The sequence below is a fragment of the Mytilus galloprovincialis genome, chromosome 8, assembly GCF_965363235.1.
Source record: "Mytilus galloprovincialis chromosome 8, xbMytGall1.hap1.1, whole genome shotgun sequence".
NCBI lineage: Eukaryota > Metazoa > Mollusca > Bivalvia > Mytilida > Mytilidae > Mytilus > Mytilus galloprovincialis.
In genome coordinates this window covers 87093080-87111844 of record NC_134845.1, presented here as the reverse complement: position 1 = coordinate 87111844, position 18765 = coordinate 87093080, and positions in this window count along the sequence as shown.

The window sequence follows — 18765 nt, the reverse complement described above, 5'->3', positions numbered from 1 at the left end:
TTACCTGAAATTAAGTGACCATCAAAAACACGTATTTTAATCTAAAACATCTTAAGTATTTTAAACACTTTCAAAAATAAGTAATATCATTTTTTTTCATCAGCTTTATTTCAAAAGTGTATAACAACATTTTACATAGAAGTAAGTGAGGTAGTTAGAAGAACTCACATATTAATAGTAGAATACAATAGATGCGGAGATGAGACGGAATTCAAATAGTTAATTGTGTTTTTTAGGTAACCATTTAAAAGACCGGCTTTTCAGATGTTTAGATGAGTTTTAAGTTTGGTAGTGGCAGTGCTATGCTTGTTTGACTCTCTATGGAGCGTACATACCTGCATTTTGACGAATTGATAAATTAATTAAAAAAAACGTCCGCGTAGTATATTTGTTACACAACCGCAACAGTATTGATGTTGTGTCTGCTGGGAGGAACCAACACAATTTTTGTTCTAGAAATGGATACATCATTGACCCAATTATTAATTTCAGAATAGTTTAAAAATGGGATACACAAATATCAACAGTATTATTAATTCAACCCTGATAATACTGATATACATATTAACTTGCATTTTGTGTATTTTTATGCTTTTATGAAGTTTTACTTATTATCTTATGCTTGTCTTGGCATATGTACTTTTATTTGGTCAAGCATTTTATTTCAATATCAAAATATTAATAATTGCTAAAACACAATTGAAAATAGTATATCGTATTAGGATTCATGACAAAGCATGAAGTAAATATTGATTCACATGAAACCTGTAAGTTTAAATACATGCATAATTTATTACCTGATTATATTAGTCGATGATATTGTTATACAATTTCCAGAAAAGATAAATATTGTATCCTAGTGTTATCGTATTACAAAAAGTAAGCAATTCGTTTAATTGATTAAATCTAATTCTATAATATAATTCAAATCTCACTTTATTCAAACAATTATAACACCTATTAAACAAATAACATTTTAAATCTGAAAACAACTATTGACTAGCTGGAGACAGTGTTAGAATAAGAGACATTATTTTACAAAAAGATCACCGTAATAATTCTTGAAGCAATCATTGGCTTTCTAGCTAGCTTTACAACTAAGGTTAATCCATTATTTACTGCATTAGAAAATGCTTGTACCAAGTCAGAAATATGAAATTTGTTATCCATTTGTTTGATGTGTTTGAGCTTTTGGTGTTGCAATTTCCAAGTTGTATTTACTCAAAATTCAGTTTTTTTATTCTACTTTTTTGAAAGAGACAGACACTTATTCACTTAAAGATAGGTATACTGAGGATAAGAGACACGTATTGACTTTAAGAAGACATACATAGGATCAAATTAGTTGATGAATACAAAGAACATATGTTTATTAATTTAGCAAATTCTTGTACTGACAGATTTGTAAAATCAAGTCTTCCTATACTGCTAGTGTGGTGCTTATTCACCAGCTCGGTAGTCAGCACTTACCTTTTGAAAGTAAAGCTTGTTTCATAAGTAAATCCTCGACAGAAACTGGATAGTCTTCATGCAACTCATTTAATTAGGGCTGAATTCATAAGTTGTTACATTCAGAGTGTTCAGATAATGTTAGATTCCAAATTTCCGTTTAGGGGTAAAGTTCATTTACTTAAGTATTTGTATATTTTGTACAGGTTATAACATGTACAAAAAATGTGTACATGTTATAATTTGTACACTGCAAAAATACAAGTTATAACATGTACAAAAGTACCTCATACATGTTATAACATGTACAAAATATTGCTTAAAAATGGTTTTAATTTGTACAATATTTGAAAATGAAAATATGTTTATATTATCAAAAAACATGCCATTAACCTCAATAACATTTTCATCATTTTTTGTTATTGTCCATTCATGTTAGTGTGATACTTTTCGATAAAGTCAATGACCAGTTAATAGTTTTTATGATTACTTAATACCTTAAAGGTTTTTAAAATACACTGAAGTCAATAAACATTATTCCGTATTCTCGCCAGGTATTCAAACAGAAGAAGACATAGAAGCAATATTTGAAGCAAGTTCTGTATCCAATTATACTCATAGTGAAGACCCTTTGACCAAGACAGAACATAAAACCGACACTGAATTGAAACTGAAACAACAATATCAGAGACGGACATTATTACTGAAACAAACACTGAAAATGATGGTCTTGATTTAGCAGACAATAATTAACAAACCATTGAGTTAGAAACAGAAACAATGGTGAGTGAATCAAGTGATGCTAACATACATGTAGCTGATGAAGCAAGTTTCAGCATTACATCTATTTGTAAACTTCCTCTTAAGAGGGCGCTTTCGGGTGGTAATATTCGTGCTGTCAATATAAGGGAAGGTTTATCTGAAATTTTAAATATTGACATCAAGCGTGAACGAAAGAGGGCCCTTTCTGGACAGTAGGCACAAGCTGGTGTCTAATAAAAAAAAATAAAAAAACTAGAATAACTGTGCTCTCCCAAGGTGATAGCGTTATATTCCGTCTATGTATAGGGGCCCTGTAGACGGTAGATGAGAGAAACATTGAAGGCGTGGTGATAAACGTGAATGAATATGGCGGCTATAAAATTGGAACTTAAGTTGGACAAATAAAGGGAAGCTAGGTTCATTTTTTGGCAAATGCAACTTTAAATGTGTCTGAAGTCCCAATGAGTGATATGAGTGAGAGAGATAGTGCGTAAGTTATTATTGAGAGGAGGGCAAGTTTTTGTGCATTGTCAGTGTAAGAAAGGCAGTTGTAATTATGGTAGGTGTAATTATAGAAGAATGGAGGTTTTGAGCAACTCAAGGTGTCACATGTGTCTGTCTTTTAGCAACAAGTAAAAAATTTAATATTTCTAAAATGTATGAAAATGTAGTATTTTATGCATGCTGTAAATAATGCACCTTCTTCTGCTTTTGATTATTGTTGAATGTTCTTTATTATTTAATACATTTCAATCATGCATGTATATTCTGCTTTGTTATTATTTTTAAAATTTTGTACAGGTTAAAACCATTTTTAAGCTATATTTTGTACATGTTATAACATGTACGGGGTCATTTTGTACATGTTATAACTTGTATTTTAGCATTGTACAAATTATAACATTTACAATAATTTTGTACATGTTATAACCTGTACAAAATTGCAACTTGTACACGACATATACACTGTTATATGGTGTGGCTTTTGTATCTTTTGATTTTAATATACTTTTATACTGTGTGAAATCGTGAGCTTTTTATTGATTTTTGACAAAAAGCAGTAGCAAAATGACGCCCTAAGTTAGTAAATATTAATTCTGATAGCTATTTCAAAATTTTCCGAATTGACTTTCCGCTTAACAGAACGTTAATAGGAAGTTAATAAGAAAGAACAAAGACAAACACAATGAGAAAGTGTATGTCTCTTCCATAGGCATATATCTTACATTCAGTGAATATCTTCCAACTATTTTAGATACGTAATCAAACGTATATAACAAATGAGTCCTTCTCAAACTTGTTATTGGTGTCGTTTAATCATCATTTTAGTAAATTTCAGCGATTAGAAACCTTTAGATGCTCTCCAGTTGATTCCAACTGAAGACTGATTTCCACCTAAATATACTCCATTCAAATTAGATTGATAACAAGACTTGTACCACCATGCCCCTTCACGCATCTGTTCGCAGCTGGTATGTATTCTATCATCATGATCATTAGCATTGTCTTTAGTAGAAAACATCATTCCTTGGTGATGCCTAAGGCTATTTCCTAAACAAATCAACACAGTTTAAATTGTATTCCTCAACAAATAAACACAGTTTAAATTGTATTCCTAGACAAATAAACACAGTTACAATTGATTTCCTAAACAAATAAACACAGTTTAAATTGTATTCCTAAACAAATATACACAGTTTAAATTGTATTCCTCAACAAATAAACACAGTTTAAATTGTATTCCTAAACAAATAAACACAGTTTAAATTGTATTCCTAAACAAATAAACACAGTTTAAATTGATTTCCTCAACAAATAAACAGTTCAAATTGTATTCCTAAACAAATAAACACATTTTAAATTGATTTCCTAAACAAATAAACACAGTTTAACTTGATTTCCTAAACAAATAAACACAGTTTAAATTGATTTCCTAAACAAATATACACAGTTTAAATTGTATTCCTAAACAAATAAACACAGTTTAAATAGTATTCCTCAACAAATAAACACAGTTTAAATTGTATTCCTAAACAAATAAACAGTTTAAATTGTATTCCTAAACAAATAAACACAGTTTAAATTGATTTCCTAAACAAATAAACACAGTTTACCTTGATTTCCTAAACAAATCAACACAGTTTAAATTGTATTTCTAAACAAATAAACAGTTTAAATTGATTTCCTAAACAAATAAACACAGTTTAACTTGATTTCCTAAACAAATAAACACAGTTTAAATTGATTTCCTAAACAAATAAACACAGTTTAAATTGTATTCCTAAACAAATAAACAGTTTAAATTGTACTCCTAAACAAATAAACACAGTTTAAATTGATTTCCTAAACAAATAAACAAGTTTAACTTGATTTCCTAAACAAATAAACACAGTTTAAATTGATTTCCTAAACAAATAAACACAGTTTAACTTGATTTCCTAAACAAATAAACTCAGTTTAACTTGATTTTCTAAACAAATAGACACAGTTTAAATTGTATTCCTCAACAAATAAACACAGTTTAAATTGTATTCCTAAACAAATAAACAGTTTAAATTGTATTCCTAAACAAATAAACACAGTTTAAACTGATTTCCTAAACAAATAAACACAGTTTAACTTGATTTCCTAAACAAATAAACACAGTTTAAATTGTATTCCTAAACAAATAAACACAGTTTAAATTGATTTCCTAAACAAATAAACACAGTTTAACTTGATTTCCTAAACAAATAAACACAGTTTAAATTGTATTCCTCAACAAATAAACACAGTTTAAATTGTATTCCTAAACAAATAAACACAGTTGAAATTGATTTCCTAAACAAATAAACACAGTTTAACTTGATTTCCTAAACAAATAAACACAGTTTAAATTGTATTCCTCAACAAATAAACACAGTTTAACTTTATTTCCTAAACAAATAAACACAGTTTAAATTGATTTCCTAAACAAATAAACACAGTTTAACTTGATTTCCTAAACAAATAAATCTTTGTTTGCGATATAATACTTTCGTACAACATTTCACAATTTTCCTACATGTATGGTTGTTGTCATTGACCAACATTATCAATGAATAAAAAAAACTTTTGCACTGTTGCGTCATAAACTTGAATTGTTTTCTATGAGAGCTCGCTAAGTTAAATAAAGAAATGCGCTTCGAACGTAACATATTCATAAAATTCATAATAATTGCATGTATGTTTCATAATGATACGTTATTTTAATTGGCTGACAGCAATCTTGCGTCTTTCTAAACTTCATACTAATTACACAATAAAATGTAACATTGATGATGACACGAGGTCCGACAATAAGTACGTACACATGTAAATTAAAGATAAACTTGACATAAATCGTGTTTTCATGATCCTCGCTAAAAAATATGAAAAATGTAATTATTCTGCGCGGCATACAAAACGTACTTCGGTCAACGCTTTTTAAAACACCCAAATGAATGTACACAAAGAAGCATTAAATAGTCATATAATATTCTTGCCGTTTTTCTCAATGAATATCAAGGACAGAAGATTCTAATTTGATCAGATTTTAAATACACGTAGTTGGCTGAATGATATACCTTACATAACTGTCTCTTTGACGTTAGTTCTATATCTTCATTTATATATAATTTAATTGTGGGTGTAATGCTTCTTCTGATTGGCTGACGTTGTTGTGTTTATCAGCTCATATACATTAATTTCTCATGTGACCCTGATGTCATCGACGTTTTTTCATGGTTAACCTCGAGTTAAAATGGAATTTAGAATTAAATTATAAGAAATGACTGCAATATTTTTTTTGTCTATTCGAAATTACATACAAAATGTAGAGCACACTTTGGAATAACCTGCTAAGCGGGTTTTTAGTATGCACCACATTTTTATGTTATTTCGTCATAGACAGAAAAAAAAATACAGTCATTCCCTAAATAATATTTGCAAGTAATATAAGTTTGGATGTAACGCGTCTTCTGATTAGCTGACGTTGTTTAGTTGATCAGCTCATAGACATAATTCAGTCATGTGACCGTGAAGATATCAACGTTTCTTCATGGTTTACTCCGGTTTTAAATGGAATTTAGAATATAAGTATAAGAAATAACTGTTATATTTTTTATGCTATTCGAAATAACATAAAATATGTGGTGCACACTTTGAAATAATCCGCTACGCGGGTTATTCAGTGTGCACCACATTTTTTATGTTATTTCTTCACATACAAAAATAATAAAAGTCATTCCTTGAATAGATGAAAATTTAATGTTACATGTATATATACATGCACTCCCACAATATCCATGTAGTCCCGTGACATTCAATAAATAATTTGTTGCAGAATCTCCAATACTAAATTCCAAATACAGATGGGTGCGGTTCTAACCTTGACAAAAGTTAACTTAGAGTTAACTTGTTGACTGCTTTTTAAGTTAACTTGAGAATTTTAAAGCAGACCAGCAAGTTAACTTCGTCTACGGTGGACCAGACCTATGGTCCGCTTTTTTATGACTGCTGCAGACCTATCGACGGGTCTGCTCCAGACCAGACCTGTGGACAAGTCTGCTTTTAACCAGTCCTGAGGACAGGTCTGCCCCAGACCAGACCTGTGGTCAGGTCTGCTCCTGACCAGACCTGTGGACAGGTCTGCTTCTGACCAGACCTGTGGACAAGTCTGCTATTGACCAGACCTGGGGACATTTCTGCTTATGAAATGTTTTCGTTTTTGCGACTTTTCATATCAGACTTGAGCTTTATTAAAATATGAATAAACAACATTCGCATTGTTCTTCCCCAGAAGGCCTCTGATAGCAAATTTCTTTACTCGCTATACTAGACATTATTCATAACAACACAATTCTTTCTTTTTTAAATTTTTATATATTCTTATATATACATTAGTCAATTACATAGAGCTATCATTATTTTTTTAACTAGAAGGCGGATAGAAAGGTTATCCAACGCATCGGAGCAACATTATTATCTCATGGGATATCAACATCTTTGTCGACGTTACTTCGTTCCCCGTTTTTACCTGTCTCTTCCTAATTTTTACTTTATGCATTTATACATACATGCATGGATATTTCATTGTTATTCTACTTGTTTGGATTGGATTTACTATTCTTTTTCCGCAGAATATTCTACCGAAAATTGTACAGTTGTACAGTGTGCGGTTATGTACGATGTGGTAAAACTACCAACAATCTCGTCAAATTCGTCAGATTTAACGTTTAACTACAAGCAAAATCAATCAACCGACATAATAACATAATAACAGTATACTATTCCCAGAAGAGAACCTCATAAACATTTTTTATTATAAAAAAGCACAAATGAATTCGGACATGTCTGTGACTCAGTGTTGGTACATGTAACTTGGATGATGCGGCCTAATAGTTTTGTTGTTTTACACACCCTAGTGACTGCTCAATATTATGAATACAGAGATGAAACGCTGACAATTAATGCAGAAAAAAAAATTGCATTAATTGTTTTTCTTATTGCTTACATCTGAGACTACTGTGTTATAGTAGTCTCAGCTTACATTTGCAGTCCTACTAACATGTTCATAGGAGTGCAAGCAGAAGACATAAAGCCGCCATCCCAACAGCGGTCATTTATTTTATACATTGAATCCAGACATCACAAATATGGCTGATTTACTATGCGGATATATATAGATTTTTAAATTAAAGTGCACATATGCAGGTCTGTTTTTGGTCAATGCGGTCAAATAATTTTGTTGTACAGGTCAGCATGAGGTATCAAAACTATTGAAATTTTGTTACGTATCAATATTTTGAATAAAAGGAGGACATTCTGGCACCCTAAATTTATGCGAACAAAAATTTGTTGTTATTGTATTGCAATTTTGCTGTCCATTGCATTATAAATTGAATCCTGACATAAAAAATGGCTTATTTACTATGCGGGTATATAGATTTTCAAATTAAAGTGCACATATGGTCAGTTTTGGTCCATGGGGTCAAATAATTTTGTTGTACAAGTCAGCATGAGGTATCAAAAGTACTGAAATTTTGTTACATATCAATATTTTGAATAAAAGGAAGACATGATGGTATCCAAAATTAATGCGAACAAAAATTTGTTGTTATTATATTGCAATATTACTGTCCATTGTATTATACATTGAATCATGACATAAAAAATATGGCTTATTTACTATGCGAGTATATAGATTTACAAATTAAAGTGCACATATGGTCAGTTTTGGTCAATGTGGTCAAAAATTTTGTTGTACAAGTCAGCATGAGGTATCAAAAGTACTGAAATTTTGTTAGGTATCAATATTTTGAATAAAAGAAGGACATGGTGGCACCCTAAATTTATGCGAACAAAAATTTGTTGGTATTGTATTGCAATATTGCTGTCCATTGTATTATACATTGAATCCTGACATAAAAAATATGGCTTATTTACTATGCGAGTATATAGATTTACAAATTAAAGTGCCCAAATGGTCAGTTTGGTCCAGATGGTCAAATAATTTTGTTATACAAATCAGCATGAGGTATCAAAACTACTGAAATTTTGTTACGTATCAATATTTTGAATAAAAGGAGGACATGCTGGCACCCTAAATTTATGCTAACAAAAATTTGTTGGTATTGGATTGCAATATTGGTGTTCATTGTATTATACATTGAATCCTGACATAAAAAATATGGCTGATTTACTATGCAAGTATATAGATTTACAAATTAAAGTGCCCAAATGGTCAGTTTGGTCCAGATGGTCAAATAATTTTGTTATACAAGTCAGCATGAGGTATCAAAACTACTGAAAATTTGTTACGTATCAATCTTTTGAATAAAAGGAGGACATGCTGGCACCCTAAATTTATGCGAACAAAAATTTGTTGGTATTGGATTGCAATATTGCTGTCCATTGTATTCACTAGTAGCACGATTTCAGTCTGAAACGGTCATTTTGGTCTGATCGTATCTTAATTGACTGGATTTACCGCTAGAGGAAAACGTCAAGATTTGTCAGTTCGTTAAGTCTCCATTCGGATCGATAGTCTCATTAGGTAAATTAGTCCCGTTAAGGCATGTCAAGATATTTAAGACTGTATCTTCTAGCGAGCTGTTTAGATCCGTTAAGACCGTGTCAGACCAAAACAGACCATGGATACAAACTGACGTCAAGATGTTGTCAGACCGTGTCCAGTCGTGTTCAGATTTTAATAATTTGGACACAAAACGAGTGAAACTTTCCCATTATTTATCAGGGGTTGCTCCCCTTTCAAGAATAAAATAAAACTGTGAAAGAAGACGATTTTTTTAACTGAAAGTCTACCACGTCCCCTTAATCATGTTATTTAAATAAAACAAATATTCAATTTGAATTCTAACTTCTTCCTATTTAATTATTTAACACTGTTTTATAATTATATAAATAAAAAAAGTAGCTAAAAGTCATACTGCTGCACAAATCGCCGCGAATTGACTAAAAAAAATCAACAGATTGCCGAAATAATATTTGATTATTGAATATAAGCACCTGAACCTTTATATTTAATGGTTTACAAGTGATTGCAATACGTTTTATATGCAATTACAGACTGCCGTACGTGGTGAAGAATTTGTCATTCATTTTTACACCCTTATTTAATAATAACGGATGTCGGCCGTGAACACTTGAAAACGTGATCTTAATATGTTAAATTAAATTTAAGATGTAACTATTTTTAAATATTGTAAATGAATGCATTATCATTTATCTTTTATGTTACCTATATAAATTGCATTTGAGTAAATTTGAGGCAGGGAAAAAAATATATAGATATAACTCTGTCTTTTATCGTTTTCCGTTTATTGTCATGACATTGTCCGTTAACTTTATTTTTGCCAGACTCATGCGTTTGACTTTCCATCTTTATTTTTTAATGTGTCTATAATTCGAGGGCCTTTTGTAAAAAAAAACTACATACCAGAAGCCTTCGTTAAAAAATAAAGTTTGAATATTATAGCAGAAAAAGGCTTATAAATTCATTCAAATTAATATTTGAAATAGGATAAATAATCAAGAAAATGTTTATAAATACGTCAGACACTGTACTTAAAGTACATTTAAAGACCAGGTTACATATATATTACATGCATACAGCATAATAAAGCTGGTTTAATTTGAATGACTATCCATTAGGGACATTTTTCGACGATAATTAATCAAATCTGACAAGTTTAATTAAAAACGGAAAATAATTCTTCGCCCGTAAACGATTTAACGTTACCGTACCCTCTTTATTTTTGTTGCATTCATGTCGCATGTGTGTCGGCAGTGTCAGCGCTTCTAATAGCTAACTTATTTTACACAAAATCGTTGACATGGTAGAAGGAAACTATAGTACAATAATTACATTAGATGTATGTTTCATTATAATACGTTATTCTGATTGGCCAACTGCACATCTCGTGCTATTCCTGAAACAATTGTATTAGACAATAACATTTATCATTCATGATGACACGAGGTCCCACAATAAAGTGCACAGGTAAATTAAATGAAAACTTGATAAAATCGTGTTTTCATGATTCTAGCTAAAAAAAATGTAATTATAAGTATTGAATGCTTCTTTTTGTAACTTTATAGGGTTGTAAAATCGTTGACCGTGCGCACATTTTTAGTATGAAGCGCTTCATACAAAATGTACTTCGGTCAACGCTTTTACACCCCAATAAATTTACAAAAAGCAGCATTCAATTCTTAAATATAAGCTGAGCTGGAAATTGCAATTGGTGAGTAGAAATGAATATTTTAATACATGTCTATCAGAATAATCATTGATCATGGATCATCACCCAAGAGTTTGAAGGAAAAATGTTCACATTTGTTAAATTTGTGCATACAGGTATAAATCGACGTTCCAATACTCCACACTCTTGGATAGTAGCCTGTTCAAAGGCAAAGTAAGAATTTGGGCTTGTTAAAAAATTGTTCCTGTGATTGGACCCCCCCCCCCTTTTTCATTTTTTTTGGAAGATCAATGCATGATTTAAAAAGTTACATATAAACAAGTATGGTTTAAACCCCCTTTTAAAAATAGCTGGATCCACCCCTGTTTATTGCCTAACATGCATTGACATGTGGGGTATTCACAATGGTATGGTTGTGCGGGATGGCCTATATGCTATACAACAGTTACAAGACCTAAACCCCTGATCGAGTAATCCTACATATTGTATGTTAATGTATTGATAACTGTCACGTCCTAAATTTGCATGAAATATTTGTCACTTTTTTTTATTAACCAATAACCAACCAATCTTCACATGTTACGATGTAGTCCGAGACAAGCTTGTCTGGCAAAACAGCCGTTTGGACATCAGAGTAATCTCGGACTAGTTACGTTTGGACGTCAGAGTAATCTCGGACTAGTTACGACGATGATATACCTATTTATATAGCCACTGGTGGGTGATGTACAATAATTATAATTTGTCACATATGTGTTATGAATACCTTCAACATGTTCAAGGCTTGGGTTTGTATATATGCAATAACCTCAAAATTGCCCGGGGCAAAAAAAAGAGTATATTGATATTGTGCCCTGACATGCCTGATTCCAAATGATGAGACAGCATTGCGTCCTTAACAACAATTTTTAACACTTTTCATCTTTTGTGATAAGAAATTTAAGATTTTACCGGGTATGATTCATTATTTTGTTATAAATGATTTGTTATGCTCTTAATTTTGTAGAACTTAAATATATGTTATAACAAGAAAAAGAAATTATGTTGAAATTTTTATTTTTATCTTTTGTATATTATTCACTGTCATGACTGTCATGACTAAATAAAAATTAGATCCCACGCATGCGCGGCATAGTTAAATAAGTGCCCGACACGTTATCATCAGTATGTTGATGGATTATAAAGAAGAAGAAGAAGAATCTTATAAATACTATTTGCTTTGTCACCATGTCACGTTGGTAGTAATATTCAACAAATTCTATTTTAAAATAAAAAAGTATTATAAATTGATCACAACAAGTATAGTGCTATAGCCTCTATTAGACAGTAACCCTTCAATGAAGTATACACCTAAGAAAACATTGATGTAGAAAGAGAGAACATTTTGTTTTAGAAATAGAACCTCAAAAAAGGGTTTTATTCTTCTTCTCATTTATCAGTTAAATTGTATAAGTCATAAATTCATTTCTTTACATCATTAAACTTTGTTGTCAAGCAACTTATGATTGCTAGTTTTTCTTGTAGATAAATACAAGTTTATATATAATAAATACTTTATTCTTAATGTATATTTTTTTTGTAGATAAGATATCACATTGGTTTGAGCATGATTCCCAGCCAGATTATGAAGCGGCATATATCATGTATATCAATGTATATATAGGAAATATATAGTGTCACTAAGTTACTCTCATATGGTACCTCATTTGTACCTGTAGCTATAAATTGTGAAATGGTGGATTCATTCATAATTTTGTGTTACTTATTGGTTTGGAAATAACGTTGATAGAGCTAACAGCATTATGTCATGCTGTACAGTTGATGGGATGATCTGATTGGACAAAAAGAGAATTGTGAATTGAACAAATAGCAAACTTACAATTCATAGAAAAAATGTAGGAAATTCAATGTACTACATTACTTGGTGACAGAGCATACCTTTGATATATATATATATATATATATATATATATATATATATATATTTGAAATAAGTAATATTAACAATTTGAAATAAAGAGAATTTAAAGTTTTCTAGGAATATTAGTAGTGCATCATATCTTAATTCCATGATTATCTTGGATAGTTATATCATTAAGAATAGAAAATTGGAATAATGGAAATTTCTAGTTTCAGTGAATATATATCAATCATTGTCAATACTAAAAGTGCAGCATCATGATCATACATCATCTGATTCACCTTGGATAATTATTCATTTGAAATAAGAATTTGGATGTAATAAGTGTTTCTATGCTGCCATTGCTATTGTTGGCTACATGTACCACCAGGGAGTGTTAAACCTCCTTTACTTTCCATGAGGGTCTGTCACGGTCCATCACTATTGGTTAGTGTCATATATATGCATGATGATGGAAGTTTTTACCAACCTAGACAAGCTTTACAGTCCTGGCATGGTTGTTGGTTAGAGTCGAATGACAGCTTGCTGTATAGTTATAATAGTCTGAATGTATCTACATGTATTTTAATAATTTTCTAAATTACTGTTCATTCTGAAACTGGCATTTTATAATAGTAGTCAAACATATTAAACAATACATGTACTTCAAAGTATCATTTTATTTTGTCTCGCCTTACACAAAAGTCATGAAAGTTGGTTGTATACAAGAAATTTGTATTACAGTCTTGGGGTGATGATGTAAGCTATTTTATAGAGCTTTACATTTTAAAAGCTAAAAGAGCTGGATGTTTCTTGTCTTGTATTCAGATGCTAGTAGCTAATTAATATGTTATGATGTTTCAGTTTGCCATTATATGTACATTGCACCTGACCCCATTTTCATGGTTCAATGACTGCATGTAAAATATACTGTTACTTAATCAATGAAATGCTCTCTTATACTGTATATTTTATATATGTAATTGGATACATTTTATTGTATATGAGTATCTTGAAAGATCTACTTGTCTATCAGGTTGGGTTGACCTGACCTTGACCTTCATGGATAATTTAACTGATTAATAAAATTGAGAATGGAAATGGGGAATGTGTCAAAGAGACAACAACCCGACCAAATAAAAAACAACAGCAGAGGGTCACCAACAGGTCTTCAATGTAGCGAGAAATTCCCGCACCCGGAGGCGTCCTTCAGCTGGCCCCTAAACAAATATATACTACCCGTAGTCCAGTGATAATGAACGCCATACTAATTTCCAAATTGTACACAAGAAACTAAAATTAAAATAATACAAGACCAACAAAGGCCAGAGGCTCCTGACTTGGGACAGGCGCAAAAATGCGGCGGGATTAAACATGTTTGTGAGATCTCAACCCTTATTTCAGTTTGATACAATGTTAACATGGTTAGGTTTGTTTCTCAGTTTATACTTCCTAATAAAATTGACACTGGAAATGGGGAATGTGCCAAAAAAGACAACAACCCAACTTCAGAGCAGACAATAGCCGAAGGTCATCAATGTTTCTCATAAGCTATAAGCTACATTGTACATGTATAGGATCACTACTTTTGGCATAATTATGGAATAAATGTAAGTTGTACATGTTTGACATTTTGATGGCTTATTTCATCTGACAATGACACCATTTTCATGGTTTTTATGTTTAGTCTTTTTCTCTGTTTCTATGGTTACTATAAACTGAAAGCTTCGTTTAATATAATTTACACGTATATCGAAATGTGTTCATACCAATTGTCCCGCTTAATACCGAACCCGCGTAACCTTAAAAATTAAGACATTACACAATCAAAACATTACAATTTTGTTTATTACAGATATTTTATCATATCCACGGTTGAATGCACAATATCCCCACCAAGAGAACCGTCTACTGTTAGAGGTGGGACGACAGCCTAGATGTCGTGTGCAAAAATAATAATCACTTGGTACGGTTTCAGCTTGCGTATTGTAATTTTAAATAGTATAGATCGATTCGTGTTTTAAAATCAAACAAACGCTACTGCTTGCACTGATGATCAAAAAATTACTTTTATATATATATATAAAAAAACAATGTATTTGTTACGTTATTGGTATTAAATTGTATATTTTGAAGATCATATTCCGTAATGTTATGCCCTGAATTCTATTCGATGTCTATAAAGCAAATAAAATCTATTTGTACTCGTAACTAAAAGGAGAAAAGATTGGGCTGCCTCTCTTCAATTTTGTCCAGTTACCAAAGTAAAATCAAAATTAAATTCTCCGACAATGCACATGTTGATATATTGTATATGTCATTCCAACACTTACACTTGTTCTTTTATTTGTGTGGCAAATTTAATGACCATTTTAATTCAAAGCTTGGATTTGCATCCTTCATTCTCCAGTACGTTTGAATTTCTACATACATCACAGTCAGTAATTAAAGTTGTGTGTTAAACGTCAGTACGAAAGCAAACAATCCATAGTAAAAAAAAGATATTTAGAGGGCACATATGTATCTTTCGTCTGACAGCACGTATACACCACAGTTATCGTAAATTATATAAACATATAAAAAAAAAATCGAAATTTTTTTTTTAAGACAAAAAAGAGAAAAGAACTGATAAGTGCGGGTAATCCATGCGCCTTGCCTCCTTTATGTTTCGATATCTTAAAAATTAATTATTCTTTTATCTATTATAACACGTGAAAACTACACCGGTGAATTCCATACATGTCATAAACTTACAGCTGGTCCTGAACATGCATGAAGTATTTGCCACTGGACTTTAAACAACAATCAATCACACTACAACTTATAGTATATATAGTTGTGAAATACAAAATGTATATTATAATGATACATTTAGATGAATAAATAGAATACAAATACACACTACTTTATATATCTGACACAATTTAAAGGAATACTCTCTAAACTATATAAGTAGAGAAGCGAAACGTTTCTTTTGAATACTAAACAAACTTCCTAACAGTACATGTTTTTTAAATGGTTTTACATGCGGCGCTCAAATATTTTGCATGGTCTTTTGGTATAGTGTTTAGACATATATGATATTGTAAGAACCTTTAACGTATAATAGATTCACATTCGTTACTTTGCTCAATATAAAAAAAACATAAGCATTAATTTATATTAAAAACTGAAGGTCAGACATCACTAATACGTGTTCATTCATTCTTTATTAAAGTTTAGACCTTTTTATCAAGAATGATGATGAGAGTAATTGTAAAATATAATAGGCATGTACTTTCTTACGTTACGGATCATTGATTTTGTTACCTGTTGACCCGGTTGATTACTAGCACGTGCCATTGAACTCGACCGTTTTAACTAAAACAGATTTTATTTTAAATCAACGCCATATATATATATACAAAGTATATACAAAGTACTATATACATATTATATGGATAAGAAAATAAATATTATAAGGATATATTGTTTGAATGAAAATTTTTATACGGTGATACTTTAACACCGTCCCGACAGAGACTGAATGCATTATATGATCAGGTTTCGGGATCCGGGAAGTCTTTTTTCGAATTTCCGAATGTCGGGAATATTTTTTTCCAACTTTAATAGAGTAACTCGCACGAAAAAAAAATAAACATACCAAAAAAGCAACAGCTTCAACGGTAAACTAGGACATATATCAACAGAAAACGAATTAAAGAAACTGTCATGCATAAAACAAAAATATGCATGACTGTGTTAATTTGCCTCCGCTGCATTTCTGTGGATTGTCTCATTGGCAATCATACCACATCTCCTTAACTTTTTTAGGATTTTCCGTTACTAATCTTCAAATACAAAAAACATTTTTACCGGTGTTCACAACATTTCAAGGTTAAATTTATGGCATACATTCTGGTGTGTATACAATTAACGTACGTCCTTGCATTTAATTATCAATATATATTTATATAAATAAACATTTATTAAAAAATAAACAACATATATATATATATAGACGAATAATTTATTAGTTCCTCAACAAAACAAGAAAAGAAATAAGAATTAACACAAGATTTAATCTTTTTATTTAATTAATCAAAATATACTTCAAATTGTAATAATAAAATACATATATACATGTATTAATCTAAAATACATTATCGAGTAGAAGGGGCGCAACTCGTGGTATCAAACCGGTATACTGAACGGATCAAAACAGGGTCTGAAAATTTTGAACGTTCTTTTGTATCCATGGTCTGTTTTGGTCTGACACGGTCTTAACGGGTCTAAACAACCCGCTAGACGATTCAGTCTTTTCCGTCTTGACACGCCTTAACGAACTGATTTACCTGATGAGGCTATCGATCTGAACGGCGACTTAACTATCTTAAATATCTTGACGCTTTTTTCTAGCGGTAAATCCAGTCAATCAAGATGTGATCAGACCAAAATGACCGTTTCAGACTGAAATCGTGCTACTAGTGATTATACATTGAATCCTGACATAAGAAATATGGCTGATTTACTATGCGGGTATATAGATTTACAAATTAAACTGCACATATGGTCAGTTTTGGTCCATGGGGTCAAATATTTTTGTTATAAAAGTCAGCATGAGGTATCAAAACTATTGAAATTTTGTTACGTATCAATATTTTGAATAAAAGAAGGACATGGTGGCACCCTAAATTTATGCGAACAAAAATTTGTTGCTATTGTATTGCAATATTGCTGACCATTGTATTATACATTGAATCCTGACATAAAAAAATGGATTATTTACTATGCGGGTATATAGATTTACAAATTAAAATGCACATATGGTCAGTTTTGGTCACTGTGGTCAAATAATTTTGTTGTACAAGTCAGCATGAGGTATCAAAAGTACTGAAATTTTGTTAGGTATCAATATTTTGAATAAAAGGAAGACATGCTGGTATCCAAAATTAATGCGAACAAAAATTTGTTGTTTAATATTATATTGCAATATTACTGTCCATTGTATTATACATTGAATCCTGACATAAAAAATATGGCTTATTTACTATGCGAGTATATAGATTTACAAATTAAAGTGCACATGTGGTCAGTTGTGGTCAATGTGGTCAAATAATTTTGTTGTACAAGTCAGCATGAGGTATCAAAACTATTGAAATTTTGTTACGTATCAATATGTTGAATAAAAGAAGGACATGGTGGCATCCTAAATTTATGCGAACAAAAATTTGTTGGTATTGTATTGCAATATTGCTGTCCATTGTATTATACATTGAATCCTGACATAAAAAATATGGTTGATTTACTATGCAGGTATATAGATTTACAAATTAAAGTGCCCAAATGGTCAGTTTAGTCCAGATGGTCAAATAATTTTGTTATACAAGTCAGCATGAGGTATCAAAACTGCTGAAATTCTGTTACGTATCAATATTTTGAATAAAAGGAGGACATGCTGGCACCCTTAATTTATGCGAACAAAAATTTGTTGGTATTGGATTGCAATATTGCTGTCCATTGTATTATACATTGAATCCTGACATAAGAAATATGGCTGATTTACTCTGCGGGTATATAGATTTACAAATTAAAATGCACATATGGTCAGTTTTGGTCAATGTGGTCAAATAATTTTGTTGTACAAGTCAGCATGAGGTATCAAACGTACTGAAATTTTGTTACGTATCAATATTTTGAATAAAAGGAAGACATGCTGGTATCCAAAATTAATGCGAACAAAAATTTGTTGTTATTATATTGCAATATTACTGTCCATTGTATTATACATTGAATCCTGACATAAAAAATATGGCTTATTTACTATGCGAGTATTTAGATTTACAAATTAAAGTGCACATATGGTCAGTTTTGGTCAATATGGTCAAATAATGTTGTTGTACAAGTCAGCATGAGGTATCACAACTTCTGAAATTTTGTTACGTATTAATA